The sequence below is a fragment of the Solanum stenotomum genome, chromosome 4 (assembly GCF_019186545.1).
Source record: "Solanum stenotomum isolate F172 chromosome 4, ASM1918654v1, whole genome shotgun sequence".
Taxonomy (NCBI): Eukaryota; Viridiplantae; Streptophyta; class Magnoliopsida; order Solanales; family Solanaceae; genus Solanum; species Solanum stenotomum.
In genome coordinates, this window is record NC_064285.1 from 29,044,803 (window position 1) to 29,057,942 (window position 13,140).

Consider the following 13,140-nt stretch of genomic DNA (forward strand, 5'->3'; position numbering starts at 1 on the left):
AAAACACACCCTAAATCAGTATCATATATTGTATTGGTATCATTAACGCTGATAATTTCGCTTAATTGATACTAAATCAATATATATATACTTTCTTGGTATCATTAAGGTTTCTTGTTCAAAAATTACTCATTAGTTAATGATACTATTATAGTATCATTGACTCATGAGTAATTACTAAACAAGAAACCTTAATGATACCACAACAATATATCTATATTCTTATAATATCATTAACTAATGAATAGTTTTTGAACATGAAACTTTAATGATATCACAACAATATACATCTACTCTTATAATATTATTGATTAATGAGTAATTTCTAAACAAGAAGCCTTGATGATACCACATCAATATACATATACTCTTATAGTACCATTGACTAATGAGTAATTTCTGAATAAGAAACCTTAATGATACCACAACAATATACATATATATGATTTAGTACCAATACAATATATATATACACATATATATATATATTTTAGTATCAGTTAAGCAAAATTATCCGCCTTAATCATATCAATACAATATATGATACTAATTTAGTATCAGTTAAGCGAAAATTATTAGCCTTAATGAATTGGGGGTATGGGTTGTAATTTTTTTTTTTGAGAGAATGTTTATTTCTTGAATTACTTTGAATTGAGGGTATGAACATGTAATTGTTTTGAGTTTTATGACCATTTATGTAGGTTTTCCATTAATAAATATTGTAGGAGTGTTGTGTAATTAGATAGTCTCTCCCTTTTTATTTGATAATTTTTTAAGGTTGAGGATAAACAACCGAAATGAACACCTTTTGTTATTAAGAATGATTTCGATCAAGTAAAATATATGAAAAATTATAAGAAATGACAATTTAACTATTTCCATTACCAAAATTTTAGTCAAGTTTTAAAAATTACTAAAATTATCCAAAACTTCTTCTTCTGCCTTCCTAGTTCACCAATAAAGGATTCTAATCTTCTTTTTCTTTCTTCCTATTTTGCCATTAATTACTTCTTTTCCTTATTTCTTCCTCCTCCTTAGGGATCACAATGAGGCAGGGCAAATGCAAGTGGGGTGGGTTTAAGCCTATGTGAGCGGGGGCGGGTGGGATGTGGGGAAGGTTGTTTTGGATTTTTTAAGAATTAATACGGTGTGGAGCGGGTTGCGAGTAAATGTGATTTTATGTGGGTTTAAATTTAATTTTATCTTTTTACATGTTATAAGAGTGATCGAGCATTATTTATTAAAATAATCTCATTAAAGCTACTAAAATATTCAAGATAGTAAAAGAAAATGGTTCAATAAAAAATAATACAATTTCTTACATGTTTCCTAGTTGACCTCTAAAAAATAGAATTTTAAGTCACTATCCTATTAAATTAATACTACTTAATGATAAATGAATTTATTTTTATGAATTTAATTTTTAGTATCGAACTTAACTAGAAAAAAAGAAAATATTTGAAAAATTATGCGGAACGGGTTGAAAATGAAAAAAGTTATTATGCGGGGTGGATTAAAAAAATTGCGGGTTAAGCTCAACCCACCCCATCCATTACTTCTTCTTCTCTATTTTTTTTTCTTTAAAATTTGATGTACCACAAACGTGAATCACTTCAAGTGAATTATATATCAAAAGACTCAAAATATCGAGAAAAATTCACATCTAAATTTTGATACTATTTAAAGGTGATTTCGAGCTAATCGAGATTGAATAATCAATGTATACTTCCTGTATAGCCAATGCATACTTCATATATAATTAAGCCATATTTAGCTTTTTGAGTATATCGTCATGTATAGATACTCTATATAAAATAGCCAGTACTCATTATATACTTTATATGACTTTTAACAAACCATATTATACATATAGTCAATGTATACTTTCAATGATTTTTAATTATTTGACTATATTGTATTAAAATAATTACTAATTTATTATATATAATTGAAACTATTCCTAAAATATATTAAAAAGACCAAAAGAAAACATTACTAGTAAATTAAGTACCATTTTAGTCATTTTCTCAAAAAGTCTCACATAAAGACAAAAGAATTAACTCATATCCTACTCACACTCTTCAGTTACTTAGTGCCAAAAATATTTGAAGAAGCAAAAGCCGCCATTAGAGGGTTAAGCTCACAATCGTTTCCTTCTTTGTTAAGCTACTTTGCTTCATCAACCTCCGATTTCGTTTGCAGATTCCTACCTGTTGCTAAATTTGATGGATTCCTCTAAGTTTTTTTTACTCACCGGCATTACTTGTTTATTTGTTGAACGTTGCTCTCATTTTGAAAAAAATGATAAAAATAAACACATTTGAGATGTGGATGAAGTTTTGATGTTTTTTTCCGGTGAATTGGTCGGTGGGAGGACCTTTTTTGTTTTAATTCTTTTTGAAGTTAACAAACAGGAATGAAAAACAATTTTTTTTGTTTGTTTTTGTATCCTCAATTTTGTTTTGATGAACTAGGGTTAGGGTTTTTTTGTGTGGAGGAATGCATGCTTTTGCTAATAGATTTTATGTATAAGGGAGTTTGGCCATGAAAATGGAGTGATTTGACAAAAAAAGGTACTTTTGAGTCTTTGCGAGTGATTTGGAGTGAAAAAGGTGAAAACCACTTTTTTATGTTTTTCAAGTTAATTTATTCGTGAATTTTGAAATAAAGGTATGAAATTTGTAGATAATCATATAACTAGTGGAATGAGTGATGCATATAAGTTTTTTTGGAAGTTATTTCTTCCCTTTCCTTTTACTTTTGAGTGCTTTTTCTTAAGGAGTTGAGTATTAGAATGCCGAAATTTGGTACATATGATATGTTCCCTGTGACTAGTTGTCAGAATGGATAAGGGTGATGTAGAGATACTGGATGCTAAAAAGAATGTCCTTGCTAGTGATGTCCTTGTGTCTAATGAGTTACCGATCAAGTACGAAAACGGTAAGACTGGCAAAGGCAATGCTGAGAACCAGCTCAACTCTAAGAGTCAGCCAGAGGCACACGACATTGTGGTGCTAGAGAACAAAACACCTACTATTGATGCTGGAACGGATGATATGGTAAGTGGCTATTTGTAGTTGACTGATGATGAAGTACATAATATTGATGAAGGAGAAGTGAATGAAGTTCACCAGAGTAAGAAAATGATCTATGAGGACCCTCAAATGGAAGCAAACCCTACAACTGTTACCACTGATGGTGATGCTAGGTCGTGCAAGTTTCCAAAAGTGAAACTCGAAGTTACTGATTCTTCAATTGGAAAAATGCCAGAACCAGCTAGTCCAATGTTTCTGATCAATCCTTCAACTGCAAATGCTGGAGATCATAGTGGGGAGGCATGTGAGATTATTTTTGCAATGGTACATACTCTAATATACCATTGCAAAATGATCATTCGTTTCAAATTTCCCTATTAAAAATGATCATTTACTTTTTCAGAATGATCATTCGTTTCAAATTTTAGATGGCTGATTATTAGAATGATGAAGGCTCCCCTGAGGATCAACCTACCTTTTTAGGAAAATAAGGAACGTTTTACCGGGAGAAGGCAATGAAATTTAAACCACCTAGGTTTTATGGTCATCAGCTTAACTGCTTAAAGTAAGTGTATCATGGTTTTATCATTAAGCATTTTTATTTTCATCTTGTTCCTGATACATATTAAATCTTGTCATGTTCTTTGTGCTAGGTTATGGAGATCTGTGATCAGATTAGATGGCTATGATCGGGTAAGCCTTTTATTCTTCACATGTATTTAATCAGTTCTAATTTATACTACAACATTATAGATCTTACCAGGTTGTTGTACAGTCAATGTGACTAAGTCTTGATTATACTGTAAAGTGAGAATTTATACTATTTGGACTCGGTATAGGTTATTATATTTTCCTTTTCACATCTGCTTTGCAAATTAACTTTTTTTTTTAAAAAAAAAATTGGATCTGAATTTACTTTTTAATTTTTCCTGAGGACTTTTTCGCTTAATGTTGGTTCATGTTGTGCAATCCTTTTCTTCTATTCTTTATTCTATCTTCTCTTCCTTTTTTGTTGCGCTCATGTTCCTTTGATCATTTCAGTGCTTAATTCTCATGGTCTCTTAGTAGTTTTCGCAAGCATATTCCTCAATTAATAGATTTACTTTAGTCTAGTTGAATATACCATATAATTTATTTAATTTAGCTGAAAGTACAATCTGATTGACGTATGGTGGCAAGGCCTGATTTTCGATTGAGTTAATTTAATCCAATTCCAATTATAGTTTGAAGGAATCCTTCTAAAATGAATTGCGGAGATGTTTGACTATATTAATTGAATCAAGAACTACAGAGGATATTAGCCACTTACCCAAAATGTCCTCAGCTAATCAGAATCAGTGGGTCAACAATCAACTGCACTAAGTCGAGGAATTGTGTCTGGATTAACCATGATTTTATGTGGTCATTTTTGTTAAAGGCTTTTTGCTGCTTGTTCACACAACCGTGTGTAAAGAATCCCTGGAGGGTTATGTTTCTCTTTCCAAATATCACAGTGTGAACCTCGAGTTGTTAGAGAGGGTATTCTTAATTTATTTTTAAGAAATAAGCAATGTAGCTTTGTAGTTTATAGTATAATTAAAAAATACAAGCGGTGGTTGTGTATTTTCTTCTGTTACTAGGTTGATTAATTAATGATGCACTATGCTATGAGTCTTTGAGATGAATTTTATGTTATTCCCACATACTTTTGATGGTTTACTATTAAGCTACTTTATCTCTATAGGTAACTAGATACAAGTTGTGGTGGCAAGTGGGAGACTCCATTAATCCCTCCAAGTGAGCATTTAGTTGGGCCTGGTTATTTATGTTTTTCTGGCAACTTTATATGAATATTTCTCCTTTACTTGTCAAGCATCAACTTCCCTAATATTTACTATGTAAGGGAGATGTTGTCTGTCATTGTTTTGGATGTGAAATGTTACGATATATTTTGGGTGCATGTGAGAGGAATAAGATGCTTGGTTGCTATAACAGTATATTAGAAGGTGGTAGAAGAACAATTGTTCATGAACTGTATACAACTTTAATAACTACTCCCGTTGTTTCAAATGTTTGTCTGGTTTTGACTTGACATAGACTTTAAGAAAGTAAATAATTTTTTTGAATCTTGTTGCCTTGGATTAAAATAGCACTTGGTCCAGTTATTTTACTTTAAATTATAACAATTTTTTTTGAAATATAGATTTATATAAACTAGGGATAAACTCCATGAAAGGAAAAATAATGATTCATATAAATCGCTTACTGGGAAATGTCCCGAAGAAATCTAACGAGAAACATAATCTTGTTATATAGAAAAGAGCAACAATTGCCTTTTTCTAATGAATCGTATAGTTTTATGATTTCATCTACTAAAAAGGTTATCAAATGAATGGTAATTACTGTAAAGATATGGCACCTGGATGCAACTGAACCCCATCTCATGAGCGGTGGTTTGTCCATTTCCATATAAAGAGTCCAATTTCTCATCTCTGTTCCGATGTGAGATTTCTTAACATTCCCCCGTACGCCCAGACCTCAACTAGAGCGTGAACCGTTATAAATGGGGACCCAAAATCGGTGAACAACAAACTGGATGAGTCTAACTCTAATACAATATAAAGATAGGACACTTGAGTCTACCTCAACCTCAAAAGCTAGCTCATGAGGGGAGGTTTGTCCAAGTCCATATAAGGAGTCTAATTTCCCATTCCTCTTCCGATGTGGGAATTAAAATACGAAGAAATCATGAAGTACTTTTGAAAAAATAACAACATAGATTCCAACATCAAGCTATAAGCTTAGTTGCTCGGACTCTACTTGTGACACGTTGAAATTATGAATTACCAAAAAAGGGAAGAGGCATTCTTTTCTTTGAACTTGGTAACTTTTGAAAGAGGCATTCTTTTTATAGTGGAGAGAGTATTAAAACTACTAAAATTGAAAATACGAAGAAAACATGAAGTTCTTTTTGCAAAAATAACAACATAGATTCGAACATCAAGCTATAAGCTAAGTTGCTCAGACTCTTCACTTTGGATTCGACGCCCGTGTTGACACGACATGGGTGTGGGATCCATGTCCAATTTGGTCATCAAAATTTGGGTGCTTTGACCAAAATCAATGGGGTAAGTGTGGACAGTTTTAATGATTGTCAGTAATCAATACAAAAGCTAAGGTGAAATTGAAGAAAATGAAATACATTTTATCTAGAAATTTCTATGTCACTCATTTTCCATTAATCTCCTTCCAGATTCTCCTCAAGTTCTCCCATAATATCTCATAATTTAGGTTTTCTAACTCTTCTTTTAGATATTTTAATTAGTTTTAGGCGAATCCCCGCACCCAAATCCTTACATGGATCCATATTCCCAAATCTTAAAAATTAGATCATGAAGGATCCAACATCAAGATTTGCACCCGTATTAGACACCCGCACCGAGTTCGAGCAACATAGGCTATAAGTGTTAAGAAACATACACCACATTAACAAACAACAAAATACCCAAGGAATGTTGCATCTTTCTTTCTATTAGGTCTTGATCAAATATAGAGGACCAGGGATCTTATACACATATCTGAGTGGTGGAAATTGGTTCTGGAGTTAAGCACGCAGGGACCTGAAGCCTAAAATTTTTACGGATGTTTCTGAATAGGGAGTCTAAACTTTATGAGATACTGATGAGATGCTTTCTTATGCTAGATTTGCTCAATGTGAAATGAGTGTCGATGTCTACTGTCTCCAAGATAAAGAATGGGGTTGTATTGAGCAAGATATCTTTTAATGCTCAAATAAGATAAGAACTTACTAGAATGATAATCGACTGAATATATAAGACAAAACCAATGCCTTTTATCTACTATTATACGACTTTCTTTGAATGCTTTTTTTGGGGCTTTGATAATCTTCTTCTCAGGACTTGCACTACTGTTTCTTGGACATTCCGCAGCTTCTATGAGAAGGTAATAACCTGAAGTCCTCTTCCCTTGATAGTTATTAGCATATTTTGACTATTGTTTACCATGCTGCTAATATTTGGTATAAGGTAAGTTTATGGGACCTAAATTATGTCGCCTTGTTAGTGGGTAGGTGGTTTGCGATGTTATCTTTTATATGGGTTTTATGGAAGGAGAGGGAGAGAGTGTTTGAAGGGATAGAAATTGATTTTGTAAATGTAAGGATTAACGTTTTATCTCTAGTTTTTTATTTGGTTCACCTATGAGGTCCTCGCTTGTATGGAGGATTGAATGACTTTTGTAGAGGACCATATTTTTGTATAGATTCTCTATTTCTTGGTATACGCCTTGTATAGAGGATTTTTCTCGATCATTAACAAATTATTTAACCTTATCAAAAAAATTGGTGGGTTCTTTGTGAAGTATTAACTTAGAAAACTTTTACTAATAGCCCGTCTTTTGTCGCCTATAAAGTCACTTGAATGGTTTGTGGTTGCTTCTTTTCATTTTCGTGGTTCTGCTTTTCTTTTTTTTTAAAGTAGGTTATATGACTGTGAGATGGCAGCAGGTCATTCTGAAATGCCAAACTTGGATGTTTAATGCCTTAGCTTTCCACATTTTGAAATGCCAAACTTAGATGTTTAAGTCTAATAAAGAACTTCATCTCCATGCATCTATACTTATATGGTGATTTTGAATAGAATTTGTTCTAAAAAGTTATCTGTCTCTTACTTTTTGTATCTGTACATTCTATTTTCTCATGATTTCTCTGTCTATTAGATACTTCTCCAATACGAAAGGCATAGGACACAAAACAGAGAGCTTCAACATCCTATTGTTCCTCCTCCTGGTTTTTCGAGTGTTGACAATGAGGTAACGTTGTGTTTACATTGTTGTTATATGATGTATATACACATATGTTGTATATTGTACACCTTTTAATTGATATATGGGGAAGGCTATACCCTAAGTAGTTAGAATCATCGACGTATTTCGACTTCGCTCAGATTTTGAAAGTTGATCATGGATCCTTCTTTAGTTGACTTCGACAGGAATTAGTATGGCCTTACTTTGGGGTAAGGGCTACTAGGGAAAGACTTTATCAACTACATGAATGATAAAAATACAGCCTAGCTTGGTAGCACTAGTTTGCCATATGGTGATGGGACAGTCATATATTAAAGTCCTTGATGGAAGTGGGGTTGGACTAGAAATGATACTGGTATGTTGTATCAATATATGCTGGTATGTCCCTCCTAAAGGAGGTTACTTGTAGAGGGAGTTGGTGGGTGAACACCTCATGGCTGTCTCTTTGCAGTTCAATGCTCTCGCTGGTCGCATTATTGTCAAAGACCTCAATCTCCCAGTCTGAGCCTCTAGTAAAGTGTTTGAAGGATTGTCAGATTGGACCATCATATTTAAATGTACAATAAAAAAGTTGAATGAAACAAAACCAAATTTTATTTAGAAGAAAGATTTTGATGAACTTTACTATTATGATTTGATTATTTACTGAAGTTGGGCATTTTGTTTTGATAAGAATTAAGTTATGGAGTTGGTCTTTACTTCATCTAAATGTCGAATCAACTAATGTAGCCTTGTAGTATATGTATATGTATATGTATATGCATGTATATATATATATATATATATATATATATATATATATACAAATATGAACTATTTAAAGTAATTCTGCAGGGAAGTGGTTACCGAATTTCTGCATCAGGAAGGGCAGTAAGAGATTCTGCTCGTTGTAGGCTAGGCTGGCAGGAGCAACATCTTCTTGGTTATGGTGAGGTTGGGGAGCCAATTGTAAAGGTTTGTTATTGAATCCTTGTAGAAAACTTTGGGCATTGATTTTCATAAGTTTGATCATGACAATTGCATGTACAAGTAATTTTGGTGTTTTTCATCTTTTATAGGACAAGAGTTCCTACAATACGCCAAAGCGTGCTAAGATCTAAAATACTAGTGGTAAGATTGTTTGTCAATTCTTTGCCAACTGGACTTGTTCATATATCTGTATCATTGAGTTGTTTTCTCCTCACCATTTCCCAATATGATGTCTGGCACTCTCCAAAACTTTGGCCTTTAGTAGTTGTTAGTTAATACTATAACTATATCAGGATCATCATCCGAGAACTTTAGTTTTTGTTTTAACTCATACTCTATCAAAAATGAATAGTGACCGCAACATAACTTCTTGTTGTATTTAGGTTCTCTTAAGCACCAGGGACAAAATGAAGTGGAGCACCCAATGAAAGCTACATAAACTGAAACATCTAAGCAGTAAGTTGTACTTTATCTTGATCCTTTCTTCTAATATTTTTATCTCTCAAGTCAATCTTAAGTTATTTTGATGAAATCTAAAATGTTTCATTACAAATGCTAGTGGTAATGAAACTGCATTTGAAATTGCATTTGTTTGTTTAATCTTAATAAGTTTTTTTGTCGCCTGTCAGATTGGTCTTTGAATTGCATTCAATTTCAACTCATGTTAGTATGTTTACTTTCACTCTGACGCTCTCTAGTAGTCTGTTTGTCTTGTTAGACTTACATGTTAATAGAAAATATAGAGAATTTCTAGTGCTAGAGAAACTAAAAACTTTATCATATTGGATTCTGGACGTTGCAAAGGGCCGGGGTAAATCTCGCTCCAGTGTAATAGCCAGCAAACCAATCATGAGAGGTAAACTGCACTAGCAAGCCCCATGACGAGTTCAACTGAGAAAGTACGCAGGAAGTTTCGAACCTGAGACCCCCATTTAGGAGATCCCCTGCTCAACTAACTCAGTCACCCTTGTGGGTGTTGTAGAGTAATTATTGTGTAGGTTATCCACTTTTTTATACAATGCCATTTATAGTTTGTTATCTTGGAGCAAGCGGTGTATCTACTCTTTTGGGTTGCATTCTACAGGCAAAATCAACTTCCTTAAAATAGAATTCGACAATCAATGCGATTAGGAACCATCAGGTTAAGGACATCGCTCACATGCATTCTCTAACTTTTGATCTCTCTAGCTTATTATTCTTCTCAAGATCAACTTCGTAGTGAATAGGCTTACTACAGGATAGAAAACACTTACTATTGTAAGAAATTTGAATACCAGGACCTTCAAATTGTACACCAGCAATTTTTATCACCAAAAAGAAAAAGAAGTTCTAGGAACTTGAGTAGTATTTCTCTATCTCTCTCTATTTTTGGTTCCTCCATTTCGGATGTAAAGATAAATTGCTTTCCATCCGCTAGGTTGGATGTCCAAGTTGTTGATGTTGGACCTTCTGCTGATTGGGTGAAAATCAAATTTCGTGAAACAGTAAGTTCCTCTCAGAAGTAAAAGAATTAAGAACCTCTAGATTATGCATTCAATTTCTCTCATGTGATTTGTAATGATTTTATGCAAACATAGTGATTCCTTTGAGGTCTATGCACTGGTGCCTGGGCTTTTACTAGATGAGGTATAATACCAATCGTGCTACTTGTTTCCATCAAGTGCATTCAATTTGTTTTCTTGTGTGTACTCTCATGATTTATTTTATCAAAAGTATAATCAACATGGACATGATCATGTGTTTGTATTATTGCTTGGAATAATTGAGTTTCTCTTTTTTGCAATTGGTGTTTGTGTTAAGGTTAAGGTTTCAGTGTTAGCTTCATCTTACTGAAAGGGCAAAACAACCTTCTAATAGATAGTGTTAATATTTTTTTGTATAAGTTCATTATTCAACCTTTATAAAGAGATATGCATCTCCAAAAAATCTGGTGTTTATATTTTATTTTTTATGTTTGCACTGTTGTAACTTATGACAGCGACTTAAATAATATGCTAGCTTTTACAAACTTGTATTTTACTATTTCAGTGAGTCATTTCAGTTTTCCTATAAAACTTTTCCGCAAAGATAATGATTTAGCATCATAATACCACAACATAATTGTTTCAACTTGTGTTACTTTTGCCTTTTGTTTTTGTCTTTTTACACCATCTCAAAGCTCTAATGCCCTTATTTCTTGGTATACATAGGTACGGGTATAATCTGATCCAGCTGGTCACCTGGTCATTACCGGTCAGCCAAACCAACTTGAAAATCTTTGGGGTGTTATTGGCTTCAAGAAGGTACAACCTTGCTATTTATTTTACTGATTTTGACTTTGGTAGAGTAATTCAATCTTTGCCTTACTTGCATATATTTGGAATTGTAAAGAGAAACTGTCATGCAGAAAACTTGATATTTCTTCAATGAATCTGAAAACTATATCGTTGTTACGTTACTATTTGTTGATCACAACACTCTAAGAAGTCTACAACAATCAAAAGATTCTCCATTTTTAAGTTGGCCTGACATAAATTTTTTTTCACGTGGTCACCTTACATGCTAGAATTGAGCAACTTCACACCAAAGTTGTTGTCAGCCTTCATGGGTGTCTTCATGTTCATGTGCCCTTTGCGCAGCAAAATCTCTGAGTTGACAATGCAGGAGTATTGGAAGTTGGCCAACATTGTGAATGCTTGGCCATAGCTATTTAGTTGTTGTTGATGATGATACTGTGGGTCAAAAACTTTGAATTGGCCTAGATAGAAAATGAGGTATTTCGGCTTCATCCCCCAGTAGAAACTTAGATTGTTTTTCAAAGATAGATGGATATCTGATGAATAGTGCCAACAAAATGAGCCCAGATTTTGGTGACCCACCCAACCCGTCCATATTTTAATGGGTTGGGTGTGTGATTTTTTTTATGGCTAAAATATGGGTTGATGCCCATATTTAACCCATAAAAATATGGATAAAATATGGGTAAAATATGGATTATCCAAATGGGTTAAGCTCTCAACTTTTATTCACTCAAAATTGATGATATCACTAAAAATATTGTAACTTTTTTTCCTTTTAATATGTCTTGTATAAAACTAATTAATCTTCTCTATAATTGAAAAGATGAAAGTCTTTGGCCCTCCAATATGTGTATATATATATATATATATTAAATGTATATTAAATGTATATTTCTTTGTTAATTATAATTATATATAAGAGTATATGATGATTTAAGAGAACTTGAATACAACAAGAAGTACTGTTGCGGTCACTATTCCTTTTTGATAAGAGTATGAGTAGAAGCAAAAACAAAAGTTCTCGGATGATGATCCTGATATAGTTACAGTGTTAACTAGCAGCGCCAAAGTTTTGAAGAGTGCTAGACTTCATATTGGGAAATGATGAGGAGATAACAACTCAATGATAAGGATATATGAGGAAGTCAAGTTGGCAAAGAATTAACAAATAATCTGACCAGTATTTTTTATGCTCTTTGCACGCTTTGGCGTACTGTTGGCATTCCTGTTCTATAAAAGATGAAAAACATGACAATTACTTGTACATGGGAATAGACAGGATCAAACTTAAGAAAATCAATGTCCAAAGACCTCTACAAGGATTCAACAGTAGACCTTTACAATTGGCTCAACAAACTCACCATAACCAAGAAGGTGTTGCTCCTGCCAGCCTAGCCTACAACGAGCAGCTGAATCTCTTACTGCCCTTCCTGATTCAAAAATTTGGTAACCACTTCCCTGCATAATTACTTTAAAAACTTCATTTCTGTATATTTATATATGCATATACTACAAGGCTACATTAGTTTATTCGACATTTAGATGAAGTAAAGACCAACTCCATAACCTAATTCTTATCAAAACAAAATGCCCATCAACAATTTCACGATGAAAAGTCAGGCAAGTTCTGGTATGAAATTTAGGTTGGAAACAAAATTAGTCATTCCAGAGAGTAGATTTGGAAGTTTCCTCCCAGCTCGATTTCAAACTAATGTAGAGGAAAAAGAAGATAAATCCGATTCTAGGTCAGTTCAACTGGAGCCATATGAAACTTGTTCATTCCAAGTAGCTCGAAGGCTACAATGTTCGGAAGAGGACTCCTCAAGTCAGCCAACATTGCTGGAGAAGCTGGCTTATGAGGGCAACATGGAGGTGAAGCAAGGTAAAGTGTTATCTTATGTACCACCTAGCTCTAAGGAAGGAAAAATTTATGTGAGTATTGAACAAGAAGACTTAATAGAACAAGTAGATTACTGGAAGTCAACCCTAATTGGCTATGTTATCGATGATACCCCATATATGAAAACAATGGAAAATTTTGTGGTGCACAATTA

The 13,140-nt window shown here is 33.3% G+C and overlaps 1 pseudogene; it reads left to right on the top strand.

The window, feature by feature from the left end:
* Nucleotides 1–2,843: 2,843 nt before the first annotated feature.
* On the top strand, nucleotides 2,844–11,437 carry LOC125861418 (AT-rich interactive domain-containing protein 6-like; annotated as a pseudogene).
* Nucleotides 11,438–13,140: the final 1,703 nt, after the last annotated feature.